Genomic DNA, 13,497 nt, shown 5'->3' with positions numbered 1-13,497 from the left:
CTAGGGGCTTACTCCCCTTTAATTAGAAATTGAATTATCTGTCTGGTTGTGTTGGGTTTTGTTTTTTAATCTTAGCAGGAGTGTTATATGATGCTTGGGCTGCACTCAGAAGCATAGCTGAAAAGACATTCTGGTTGTGATGGAAGAGGACAGGAAGATGATCAAAGCACACATAAGTAGTTTCCTTCACCCTCTCTCGAGATATAAAATATTATAATACACCATTTTATCTGCTAATACTGCATTTAATGAATCCATTCTATGGAAAAAAAAAAGAGTTGGTTTGGTGTTTCTGCATCCATTTATCTTCACGTATAGAAGCAAAAAATACAGACAGGGAATAGGAACAGCTATGGCCTGGCTAAAGTAATTTTGTGTGCAGTGAAGATATACATGAATTGCTGCAAAATGCTGATCAGGACTTCTCAACTCTTTCTGGAAACACTGATTTCCCTAGTTTCTGGGAAATGTTGATCAGGACGAATTGTACCTGAGAACTTCAGGACATTTCCTAAATTAAAACTGGAAAACACCTCCAGAAAATTCAATTACTATGGACTGGAGAAAACAAGGATCTACTAAGAAATGTGTTAGCATCAGCCAGATAAAAATTGCACAATTAATTTATTTACATTTATTTATGTTTTATTCTTTTATGTATGTATATAATAGACTGTTTAAAAAAGTAAAGTGAATGCTCACAAACTAATCTAGTATACTAATAAGATACATAATGCCACAGAAGCCCATTTCAAGAGAATAAAAAAATGGCAACATGAGACAGCTGATAACAATCAGCTTTTAATGCTTATCAGGCTACTGAAGTTTAAATACATTCTGCTGGGCTAATGTCCCCATCTTGTTAACAGTGCCCAAGTGAAGAAACAAAAAGATGAAAGCCAATGACCTGATTTTTTTAAAAAATTGAAAACCCTCAGTTTCCCAAAGTTGCCTTTTCAGAAATGAAGCCATTGGTGGTTTTTTAGTTAGATAAGGAGTTATCTCAAAAATATTTACTGTCTTTTATTTCTTAACTGCTGCTTTACTAAATTAAATTGTTTATTACAGTAGATCTTTGTTAAACATGGTGCATATGGTTTGGGGATTTGGGGTTTGTCTGTTTTTTTGTTTTTAATTTCATGTTTGTTTCAATTTATAAGCTGTGTGCAGTTTCTAGATGCTCTCTGGTAACCTCTGACAGATCTTTGCACAAATGTCCTGTAAATCTGCCATGTGTATTAAATTCAGTAATTGCATCCTCCAATCTATGGAACCCCTAATGTGGATGTATGGATAAAAGATAATCTTACATTGGAATGGCTAATTTTAAAATTGTTATAACCAAAAAAAAGATCCTTAAATATGTTGCATTATAGTACACTGTTGAATCTCTCCATTTTCAAAGAAAGAACATGAAGTGGTTACTAAAGGTCTCTCTGTGTCAAAAACTGTTCATGAAAACTACTTCATTTTTTCTCCGATTTTCCAAGCTGTAACACTTAAGCCTTTCCTGAATGAATATTTCCCTGACTTTGAAGTCCAGAGTTACTATTGAAGAAAGCGTTTCATTTGCTATTACCTCTGAATAAATGATACTGTAATAAGTGCCTTTGCCTTTCCCTGCCACTGTGTAATTTTTGAAAGTTGTTCATGAAGCCTTAAAGTCTGCTAAACAAAAGCACCTATGTATACTGACAAAACTACCATAGTAAGGGTTTTTTCTACCAGAATGGTCTCATACTGACAAAACAGTGCTGCCCATGGATGTAGGAGTAAACAGCGGGTACTAAACCATGATATACAGTATTAAAAGCAGGTTTTTGGTGTTTTTTTTTGTTTGGTTGGGCTTTTTGTTTGTTTTATTTTTCCAGCAGAGATTCTTTTGAATAACTTATACTGCATTAAATATTTTGCCAATTTTAGAAGAACATAATTTTTATAGGTCAGTAATATTTTTTTTATGGTTGCATCCAGATTCTTTTACTATCTGAGCTTCCAGCACAGTAACTATATGATTATTTTTTTCAAACTCAGAATTTTTTTCCTGAATAAACAGCACAGATGGTTGATACTGGTTTTGGTATCTTCTGTAACATCAGTTTGGAAATATCTGGATCAGAGCACAAAAGGAACTTGGAAATCTAATGTGGCTGTTGCATTTACTAAGCTTTATCTACCCCTTATACTGTTAAGAAAGACTACAGCTGTTTTGATGTTTCAGAACTCTTTTGGGAACCCTTATAAAAACCAGAGTTATTTCTGAAATTAGAGAGAATTTTATTTTTTTTTTTCCCCACTTCTTATCAAATGATATGTTGGCACATACCCTGTGGTCTTCGAAATAGGATAAAATAATTTTATGCTCTTCATAACTTGTGGGTATTTAAAAGACAGCTATACAGACCTTGGTGTATAGTTATAGGTAGAATCATAGAATCATGAAATCATAGAATCATAGAAAGGCTTGCATTGGAAGGGACCTTCGAAGATCACCTAGTCATCTTCCCTCCGCCATGGACAGGGACATCTTTCATTAGATCAGCTTGCTCAAAGCCCCATCCAACCTGAGCTTGAACACTTCCAGGGATGGGGTATCCATAGTTTCTCTGGGCAACCTGTTCCTCATCACCCTAATTGTAAAAATATTCTTCCTTGTACATTGCTCCTTGTCCTGTCACTATAGGTCTTCGTAAAAAGTCTCTATCTGTCTAACTTAGAAGCCCCCTTTAAGAAATGGAAGTCTGCAATAAGGTCTCCCTGGAGCCTTCTCTTCTTCAGGCTAAACAACAACAGCTCTCTCTGACTTTCTTCATAGGAGAGGTTTTCCAGCCCCTGGCCTTGTTGAATCTCATGAGGTTCACGTGGGCCCGCTCCTCAAGCCTGTCAACGTCCTTCTGGATGGCATCCCTTCTCTCATGTGCATCAGCTGCACCACTCAGCTTGGTGTCACCTGCAAAGCTGCTGGGGGTGCACTCCATCCCACTGCCTATGTGACTAATAAAGTTATTGAATAGTACTGGTCCCAGTACGGACCCCTGAGGGACACCACTTGTTACTAGTCTCTAGCTGGACATTAAGCTCTTGACTGCAACTCTTTGGATGCAGCCGTTCAGCTAGTTCCTTACCCATCTAACAATCTATCCATCAAACCTATGTCTCGCCGATGTAGAGACAAGGATGTTGTGCGGGACCATGTCAAAGGCCTTGTAGACATCAAGATAGATGACATCAGTTGCTCTTTCCTTATCCACCAACACAGTCACTCCATTGTAGAAGGCCAACAGATTAGTCAGGCACAATTTGCCCTTTGTAAAGCTGTGTTGGCTGTCTCTAATCACCTCCCCATTGTCCATATGCCTTGACATGTCTTCCAAGAAGATCTTTTCCATGATTTTACTGGGCACGGAGGAGAGGCTGACTAGTCAGTAGTTCCCAGGGTCTTCCTTTTTACCCTTTTTAAAAATGGGGGTGATGTTTCCCTTTTTCCACTCACTGGGGACTTTACTGGACTGCCTTGAGTTTTCAAATATTATGGAGAGTGGCTTGGCAACTACATCAGCCAGTTCCCTCAGAACCGTGGGATGCATCTTGTCTGGTCCCATGAACTTGTGTACTTTCAGGTTCCTCAGATGGTCTCGAACCTGATTTTCTCATAAGATGGGCAAGGAGGGCAAAAGTGCTTCCTATTTGATTCATAGTGCCATTATCTTTGTTTCTTATTTTGTTGGGACTGCAGTGTCTCCAGGATCAACATCACTGCTATGCACACAATGCATTTCTTAATATTCCCAGGGAAACAAATAAAATATGAAAGTTTCAGATTTAAAATAGCAAAGTAAACAAGCAAAAATTCAGTACCCAGGAGCAAATGATAGAAGAAAGTGTCTGGAATGGGAAGGCTATAATGCTATACTACATGATATTTCCAAATATTTGTTACATATTTCTGAGACAAAATTTTTAATTTAGCAAAACTGCAAACTATCTAGAAGCTTGATTATGCAGGACACTGACAGATTTCTGTGCATTGCCAACATTCTTCTTTAATGTCCTTCACAACTTTAATCCTTTAGGAGCAAAAATGCTTTAATGAAGGCATGGCCAGCAAAAAAACTACTGTTCTTCCTATCATACACATGTTCAGAAAGCTTTGCAGTTGTTTTTCTACAGTTTCTTCCTTGGAAGAAGAATCTTTTTTCTTTTATTTAATTAGAGTAGAAGGTTGATGTAGGAGCTGAAAAAGACTTTGGAAGAAGACTAAGGAAAGGATTCTGAGTGGAAAACTCCACAAAGTTCACTAAATTCCGATAGCTCATCCACATTACATGTGCAATATCTTTTAACCCTGAAACAATCATTTGCTTTTTATCTTTAGAAAGAGAGAGCAATAAACCAAGTACCTGTGTGCTATATAAAAAGATCTCATTACTTTTGTTCACTTTCTTGGGATGAGATACCAAAAATAGAGCAGTGTGATACGTACAGGTTCAGTCCTTAACACTGCTGGTCATCAGGTGAGTACTTTTGGGGTAAAAAGGGTGGGTGACCAAGCTGTCCTGTAGTCAGATATCTTGCATCTTCTGTGGCAGATGGCACTAACTATTCTTGGAAACAAGATACTAAACTAAAGGGAACTTGGGTCAGTTCCAGCAAAACCAATGCATACATATTGTAATTTCATATTGATGATAATAGGCCCAGGTTCGTATGAAAGTTTTATGCAGTTGTTTGTTTTCATGTAACAGTGAGTCATTTATAATGTCCTTTCATATAGCATGATTGATCAAAACTAAATGACAAACAATACTGTACATGTAAAAGGTATCTGTTCAAAATCTGAGTACGAAAGCTATTATTTTTTATTGATTTTCAACACTGTGTTAAAAGGAATTCTGAACTTGTAATAGTACAGATTATCAGAAAATGCAATGTCATCAGTTAGTACCATATTTTTTAAAGACTTCCAAAATCACAATTACTTAATCTAGCAAGGTATCCTTTTTCAAGATGGCATTTGATTGATGAAGTTAATATTCAAGTATACAGCTGTTGAAAAGGCAGGGTGGCAACATGTGAAAGCAATGGTCAAGGAGGATCTGTTCTTTGTCACTCAGTAGTTTTATTGGCTCGAGTTTTCCATGGCTGCTTCCTCCAATAAATCATCGGTGATTTACTACAGCAGAACAAAGCACAAAACAAAATACACCTATCTGCTTTATAAAGATGACAAGGGCATTCAAAAATGCCCCAGTGATTGAGGACATCCCTTAGTATAGGACCATGATGTCACCTTTGTTACATCTAAAACTGTGATGTCATCAAGATAATCTGTATCCTTACACTAACAAAATACAAATCTAGTAGAAATATATGCAAAAGCCATGACTTTATTAATTCCTATGTTATAACCCAGTTATGCTGAAGCTCGCTAAGGACAGAAGTAGGGATGCTCATTTTGAATGCAAAGTTTTCCTGATATTGTGTCTTTCTTGTTTGTTATATTCCCTCTAAATCACCCTACAGTGATAAATCTGGCTGTACAGGGTGTCTCTTTGGCAGGCTGGCATTTGATTAGGCAATTTGTCTTTAACATGCCCAAAAAAGATGTTCTCCATGAACAATAGTTGGCAGTTAGGTACTTGTACTGTGAATGCTATATTGTACTGGCTAGGTAATAGACACAGAGAGTGAGATCAGCCAACACTAATGATCCTTAATAAATGGCCATAGTCTGTACCAACAATATATAGCCATCAGTATACAGGGGGAAAAGGATGCTGTGGGATCAGGAAACTATGGACACGCTTTATTTCATATTAAATAAGTTTTATCAAGATCTTCTTCAGTAAAGCATGGTTTATGTTAGACAACATGACCTGTGGAGATCTAGAGAGTAGAGAAAACCAGATGGATACTGATTATTTTATAAACCATGTGAGACAAGTGGTCTGCAGTTATGCACAAATGCATGCAGCTATAATGGAGTGGCCCAGATTTATATTAGAGCTGTATAAAGCATTAGTTACAAAATTTAAAAAACTCTCAGATTCAACTCCCTTTGAATTTTTTTCAACTTCCTCAGAAATGGCAATATATCATATAAAACTTTATGCACTAATGGTGAAGAGATATTTTTCCTGGATTTCAGCCAAAATTTCAATACAGCCTTTCGTGGTGAATGTTTCCTTTTTAGCTTACTTTGTTGGCTTTTATTCTAAGGTGGAAGTTACACAGTTTTCCTGCAGGATGCTCTATTGTCTGTGCCCACGCCATGTGCTGAAGAGTGTCAGCACAGAACATCCTGGCCAAAATAAGTAAATAAATAAATAAAATCTAAAATTGCTATTATTATATAGGTACTTGTCCTTGAAATTTTGCAAAAGTGAAAATTCCATTTTATCAAACATAAAAACTTCAAAAGTGGATTTTATACAATTTTATGTGAAAAATACTGGTTGCCATTAAACAATGTAGAAAAACAAAACTGAGGGGAATAAGATTTCCCAAAGTGGAGAACAGGGATTCATTGTATAAATATATCATGCTTTTCTTTATGCATTAAATCCTTATAAATACATAACCAGTTATTGAAAGTAGATATACTTTGCTGCAGTGTTACAAGGTGCGCTACCAGATGTGTTGTGGACTCAGGGAGGAGTTTGAAGGTTTTACAGCACTGTTCGACATCCTAGGGCAACTCTGCCCAATGTATACATTTAAAGCAGTCTTTTAAATAATGTAATATTATAATATTTCCCCTTCATCTTCACAGCTCCAGTAAGAATGAGACTGCATACATGTGCAAGGATGTTACTACTATCAGCAGGGATTGTTCCTATTATCACAAATTAACCTTTAGATCCTATGAATTGGCTGCTATCACCATGTGCACATCAGCTGCTACCAGATCCTATCATCCATAACCTGTTTCTGCTCACATTTCATAGTTGCTTACATACTCCATTATGTACAGTGAAAACGAAGATGAGTTGAAATTACTAAGCCACTTAGCACCTGGGTGTTATTCATGGAATCATAGAATGGTTTGGGTTGGAAAGGACCTTTAAAGGTCACCTAGTCCACCTCCCCCTGCATGGGCAGGAACATCTTTCACTAGATCAGGTTACCCAAAGCCCCATCTAACCTGAGCTTGAACACTTCCAGGGATGGGGTATCCATAGTTTCTCTGGGAAACATATGCCAGTGTTTAACCACCCTTATTGTAAAAAAATTCTTCTTATAGCCAATCTAAATCTACTCTCTTTCAGTTTAAAACCAGTGCCACTTGTCATGTCACTACAGGCCATGGTAAAAAATCTTGCGCTGTCTTTCTTATAAGCCCCCTTTATTATATCGAAAGGCTGCAATAAGGTCTCCCTGGAGCCTTCTCTTCTTCAGGCTAAACAACAACAACTCTCTCTGACTTTCTTCATAGGAGAGGTTTTCCAGCCCCTGGCCTTGTTGAATCTCATGAGGTTCACGTGGGCCCGCTCCTCAAGCTTGTCAACGTCCTTCTGGATGGCATCCCTTCTCTCATGTGCATCAGCTGCACCACTCAGCTTGGTGTCACCTGCAAAGCTGCTGGGGGTGCACTCCATCCCACTGCCTATGTGACTAATAAAGTTATTGAATAGTACTGGTCCCAGTACGGACCCCTGAGGGACACCACTTGTTACTAGTCTCTAGCTGGACATTAAGCTCTTGACTGCAACTCTTTGGATGCAGCCGTTCAGCTAGTTCCTTACCCATCTAACAATCTATCCATCAAACCTATGTCTCGCCGATGTAGAGACAAGGATGTTGTGCGGGACCATGTCAAAGGCCTTGTAGACATCAAGATAGATGACATCAGTTGCTCTTTCCTTATCCACCAACACAGTCACTCCATTGTAGAAGGCCAACAGATTAGTCAGGCACAATTTGCCCTTTGTAAAGCTGTGTTGGCTGTCTCTAATCACCTCCCCATTGTCCATATGCCTTGACATGTCTTCCAAGAAGATCTTTTCCATGATTTTACTGGGCACAGAGGAGAGGCTGACTAGTCAGTAGTTCCCAGGGTCTTCCTTTTTACCCTTTTTAAAAATGGGGGTGATGTTTCCCTTTTTCCACTCACTGGGGACTTTACTGGACTGCCTTGAGTTTTCAAATATTATGGAGAGTGGCTCGGCAACTACATCAGCCAGTTCCCTCAGAACCGTGGGATGCATCTTGTCTGGTCCCATGAACTTGTGTACTTTCAGGTTCCTCAGATGGTCTCGAACCTGATTTTCTCCTACAAAAAGGGACTTCACTCCCGGAGTCCCTGCTTTGAGATTCAGGGGCTTGAGAGATGCAGGAAGAGAGATTACCGTTGAATATAACCCTTTAGCTGTTATGAGGTTTTTGAAATATCCTAATTGCACCAATCATGAATGGGCCATGCAATGTCCACAAATCCATTACAGCAACAAACTGGTTTTCATATGAAAACACATTCATTTTCAACAGCAACTGCTGGAGGTTTCCATCTTATGTGGAAACACAATGCTGATGTATAATGCTTTGGTTTTTGACCCTGCCTTTCCATTTATCTCTAGGACATACAGGCTTTTTTAGGAAGCTTGCAGATATTTAGTAATAAATTGTGGGACAGTTTTCAGGCTTTAAGCTGGTTATCAGCAGACCAAGGAGGACACCTTGAATATGTAAGGTGACTATGATAAACAGACTTTGTTTTATTCCCCAATGCATTATTTGCAAGTTTTAGCAAGGTGTTGGGTTTTTTTCCTAGCCATGTCCACTGTTCACTATTATCACACCATGTTTTGAAGGTAAAGACTCTATACTAAATAAGGTTTGGAAGCTTATAATTGCCATTAAGGTGACCAATATGTCCCTCATAATATGATAATAAAAAGTTGCATTTCCAAAGAGGTGCATGTCATATATGTTTTGTGTTACTCAGAGTACTGCAGTTGCATTTTTTATCAATAAATTGCTGAACATAACAGCTCAAATGTCTGATGTATTGCACTTACATTTTGACTTGTAATTTAATACATGTTGCTATATAAGCATTAGTGTTTATTTAGTACAATATCAGACAGTATCTCATTTAGCATACTATAGTATCCCATGATTCTCATATATTATGATTATGAATAGATGGTTAAATATTTTCTGTAATTCTGGCACAGCGTAATTCCTGATATTGATGGAATTAATGTTTATGGTACAGCGATTAGTTTGGAAGGGATGGTGAGGTGCTTATTGCCTAACAGCTAAATGGCAGCAGCAAGCAACTGAGCACCTGTATTTGGATCTCCTTTGTATCCACCTCCTGCTTTCCTAATGTGTATTTGGCACTGCTGCATCACAGAAAAACTGTTAAACAGAGCTGACAGAAGATAAAAACAGAGGATGATATTCCAGACAGAATGACCTCCTTGGAAGAACTTGCTTCTTTTTAGCTTCTTTCTCCGTTAATAATGTGTGCCTCAGATAGTCTGTTGGAGACCTCTTAAGGGTATTGTAAATTGGCATCATTTTAGAGAGAAAAGTTACTCCTTTATCCATGGCCAGTCAACAGGCTGTGTATTAATGCATTTCTCATAGTATTCACCAAGATAAGCTCTATGATTCCAATGTTCATTCTCTATTATTTCAAAATCATCAAGTAAAAAAAAAAAAAAACAAATAACATACCTTTTAAAATTTCCAGCTGATTCACAAAAAGAAAGCTACACACTTTCTAGCAGCAAGTACCATTATGACAACACAGTCTTCTTGTTTCTTAGTATTTTTCCCCCCCTGAAATTCAGACTGCATCATGACTTTTGTTGTTAGGTCTCAGAGTAATCATGTACTTCACTCCCACTTTGGCCTTTGATACAGGTTTCTTCCAACAGAATCATGCCATCGTTGATCAATTTAGTGAGACTCATGAGTGAAGAAGACAGAAATTTCACAGGATCGGGACCTAGCCTGTAGCACTCACTCCCACAGACACTGAAAATTCCCATAGCCTTGGCATTTTTCACAACTAAATTTAAAACATGTTTTTATTTAGCTTTTCCCTCATAAGGTATTTTCACTAGAAGATATGCATAGAACCTTTCTCTCTACCATGGATTTATGCACATCAGCACTCCCTTCCACCTCCCCTCTCAAAGAAAAACCTCAAACCCCCTCCCCAATTAATTAAGCTATCTCTGTTACAGGGTAAGAAGGGGAGAGAAGGAGAAGAATAAGGATGTCTGCTATTTCTTCTATTTTTAAATACTCCAGAGGCACTTTGATTCTATGGTGATGAGGCTGTATATGTATCTAGATAGTTAATTCCTTAGTCCTCTAAGGGAGTCACTGAAAAATAAATGTTGGTGTATAATTGACTCATAGACATATTGCCTCTGGCAATATGCTATAGAAATGGCATCATGAGATCTAGGGAAACAGATCACAGATTTTAGTAACTGAGACTTCACATTTTGTAATTTTATCCCTATATATTTCAAATGTTAATTGGGATTATAAATCTTTCTACATTTGGGTGAGGTTGGGCTTCTTCTCCTTGACAGTAACCTAGTATTATATTTTAAACTTACACAATTAAAATAACTAATATCAGCATGAGTTGAAATAGTAAAATTGCATGTTAATTGTAAATTCATTAAAACCAGCACTTGCTCTGACATGTGACTGCATGAACACTGTGGTGGTAAAGTGCTAGCAGTGCTTTTTTGACACTGCATATATAATTAGAAAAAAATTGCTACCTCCTGTCAGGGTTTTCTGTCTAACTGGAGGGTATGTTTTCTATCTCTTTTGTTGCTATTACATTTCTGAGGGTGTTTTATCGGTCCAATCAATAACAACTAGTATTCTGAAATCAAGGGGAAAGAAATTGGTTAGTGTGCTTATTGTTGCATGTATAGCACAGAAAATAAAATGGGAAAAGACACAGATTTGGGAAAATATTCAGAGGACTGATTTGGTGACAATGTCTAGCTAGTTAATATGTTTAAGTTTGACTCCTTGAGGGGTATGGTACCTACCAAGCCGTCTTTCTGACAAGACAGCATTCTCCTCAGATATGAATAGGCAATGTATTATAAGAGATTTAAAAAAAAAAAGGGAGGGGGGGAAAGAAGAATTGCAGGATAATACAACCCAAAAGTCAGTAGAAGTCATAACTGTTTAAAAACAGCTGGGTTGTAATGCATGTCAGAGACTTGTACAATTTTAGAATCTTAAGAGACCATATGTGGGGGCAGGCAGTGAGAAGAATGCAAAATTTGTGGGTTTAAAAAATAACAACAGAAAACCTGTGGCAAAGTTCTAAAAAAAGATTATGTTAATTTGTGATTCATTGCCAAATGCAACTAGAGACTCATGCCACCAATTATATCAAGTGTTCTAATTAAAATGTGGTTTTGTTTTAGTCCATGGAAGTTGTGGGAAGTCAGCAACAATGTGTTTCTCTAAACTACCTAATAATTTTAAAATTTCAAGAGTGAGGAAGAGTATTGAAAAAAGGAGAAGGAAGGTTTTGCAGTAAAGTCACAAAACCAGAAATAAGGAGATCAGAGCTGTTTCTTCATACATGCAATTTTGACCTTGGATGACTCATTGAAATTGTATTTATATTTGGTTGATCTCGGTGTTTTTAGGATGAAGGATCCATTATCCCTGTATCAAGTTTGTACCCAAGAATTTTGCAACCAGACTAATGGGAAGACTAGATCTATCCTGTTACCCAAGCTTTAGTTCAAATATGGTGTACTGTGGGTAGTGTTCCATGGAAGCTTCAGAGTCAAAGGAGACATGCCTAGAGAAGTACCTTGCAGGGGAGAACCAGGAGCCTGAGATGTGTAACATACCTATGTAGAAGTTAATCTACAATTGCTGACACAGCATTATCTCTCTTACACAACTTTTATGTCAAGAGAAGGAAATAAATATTATCAGATTTTCAAATTGCCTGGTGTGTACAGATTTGTATGGTTCTAAATTTCTCATTTGGACTTTAGCCCTCAATTTTAAACTAAACAACCCCAAACCAAACTGTTAACTACAATAACTACAGGTCGGAGGCTGTCTTGGGCTTAGCGACCATGAAATGATAGAGTTTTCAATTTTTAGCCAAGTAAGGAGGGAGGTCAGCAAAACTGCTACCATGGACTTCTGGGGGGCAGACTTTGGCCTGTTCAGGACACTGGTTGAGACGGTCCCTTGGGAGACGGTCCTGAAGGGCAAAGGGGCCCAGGAAGGCTGGACCTTCTTCAAGAAGGAAATCTTGAAGGCGCAGGAGCAGGCAGTGCCCATGTGCCGTAAGAAGAGCCGTCGGGGAAGACGACCGGCCTGGCTGAACAAGGAGCTTATGCTGAGGCTCGGGGAAAAAAAGACAACTTACCACCTCTGGAAGAAGGGGCAGGCAAGTGAAGAAGAATACAAGGACCTCGTTAGGTCATGCAGAGAGGGAATTGGGAAGGCGAAAGCCCAGCTAGAGCTCAACCTGGCCATGGTCGTAAGGGACAACAAAAAAAGCTTCTATAAATACATTAACAACAAAAAGAGAGCCAAGGAGAATCTCCATCCTTTACTGGATGCGGAAGGGAACATTGTCACGAAGGATGAGGAAAAGGCTGAGGTACTTAATGTCTTCTTTGCCTCAGTCTTTAATAGTCAGACCAGGTATCCTCAGGGTTTCCATCTCCCTGAGCTGGATGACAGGGATGGAGAGCAAAATAGGCTCCCCATGATCCCGGAGGAAGCAGTTAATGACCTGCTATGCCACCTGGACACTCACAAGTCTATGGGACCTGATGGCATCCACCCAAGGGTGCTGAGGGAGCTGGCGGAGGAGCTCGCCAAGCCACTCTCCATCATTTATCAACAGTCCTGGTTAACGGGGGAGGTCCCGGACGACTGGAAGATAGCCAATGTGACACCCATCTAAAAGAAGGGCCGGAAGGAGGATCCGGGGAACTACAGGCCTGTCAGCCTGACCTCGGTGCCGGGGAAGATTATGGAGAGGTTCATCTTGAGGGCGCTCGCAGGACACGTGCAGGATAACCAAGGGATCAGGCCCAGCCAGCATGGGTTCATGAAAGGCAGGTCCTGCTTGACCAACCTGATCTCCTTCTATGACCAGGTGACCCGCCTAGTGGATGAGGGAAAGGCTGTGGATGTTGTCTACCTGGACTTTAGTAAAGCCTTCGACACTGTTCCCCACAGTATTCTCCTGGAGAAGCTGGCGACTCGTGGTTTAGACAGGTGCACTCTTTGCTGGGTAAAAAACTGGCTGGATGGCCGAGCCCAGAGAGTTGTGGTGAATGGGGTGAATCCAGCTGGCGGCCGGTCACAAGCGGAGTCCTCCAGGGCTCAGTTTTCGGGCCGGTCTTGTTTAATATCTTTGTTGACGACCCGGATGAGGGGATAGAGTGCACCCTCAGCAAGTTTGCAGATGACACCAAGTTGGGCGGGAGTGTTGATCTGCTTGAGGGTAGGAAGGCTCTG

This window comes from Gavia stellata, chromosome Z (genome assembly GCF_030936135.1).
Source record: "Gavia stellata isolate bGavSte3 chromosome Z, bGavSte3.hap2, whole genome shotgun sequence".
Taxonomy (NCBI): domain Eukaryota; kingdom Metazoa; phylum Chordata; class Aves; order Gaviiformes; family Gaviidae; genus Gavia; species Gavia stellata.
This window is presented reverse-complemented; position numbering follows the sequence as displayed.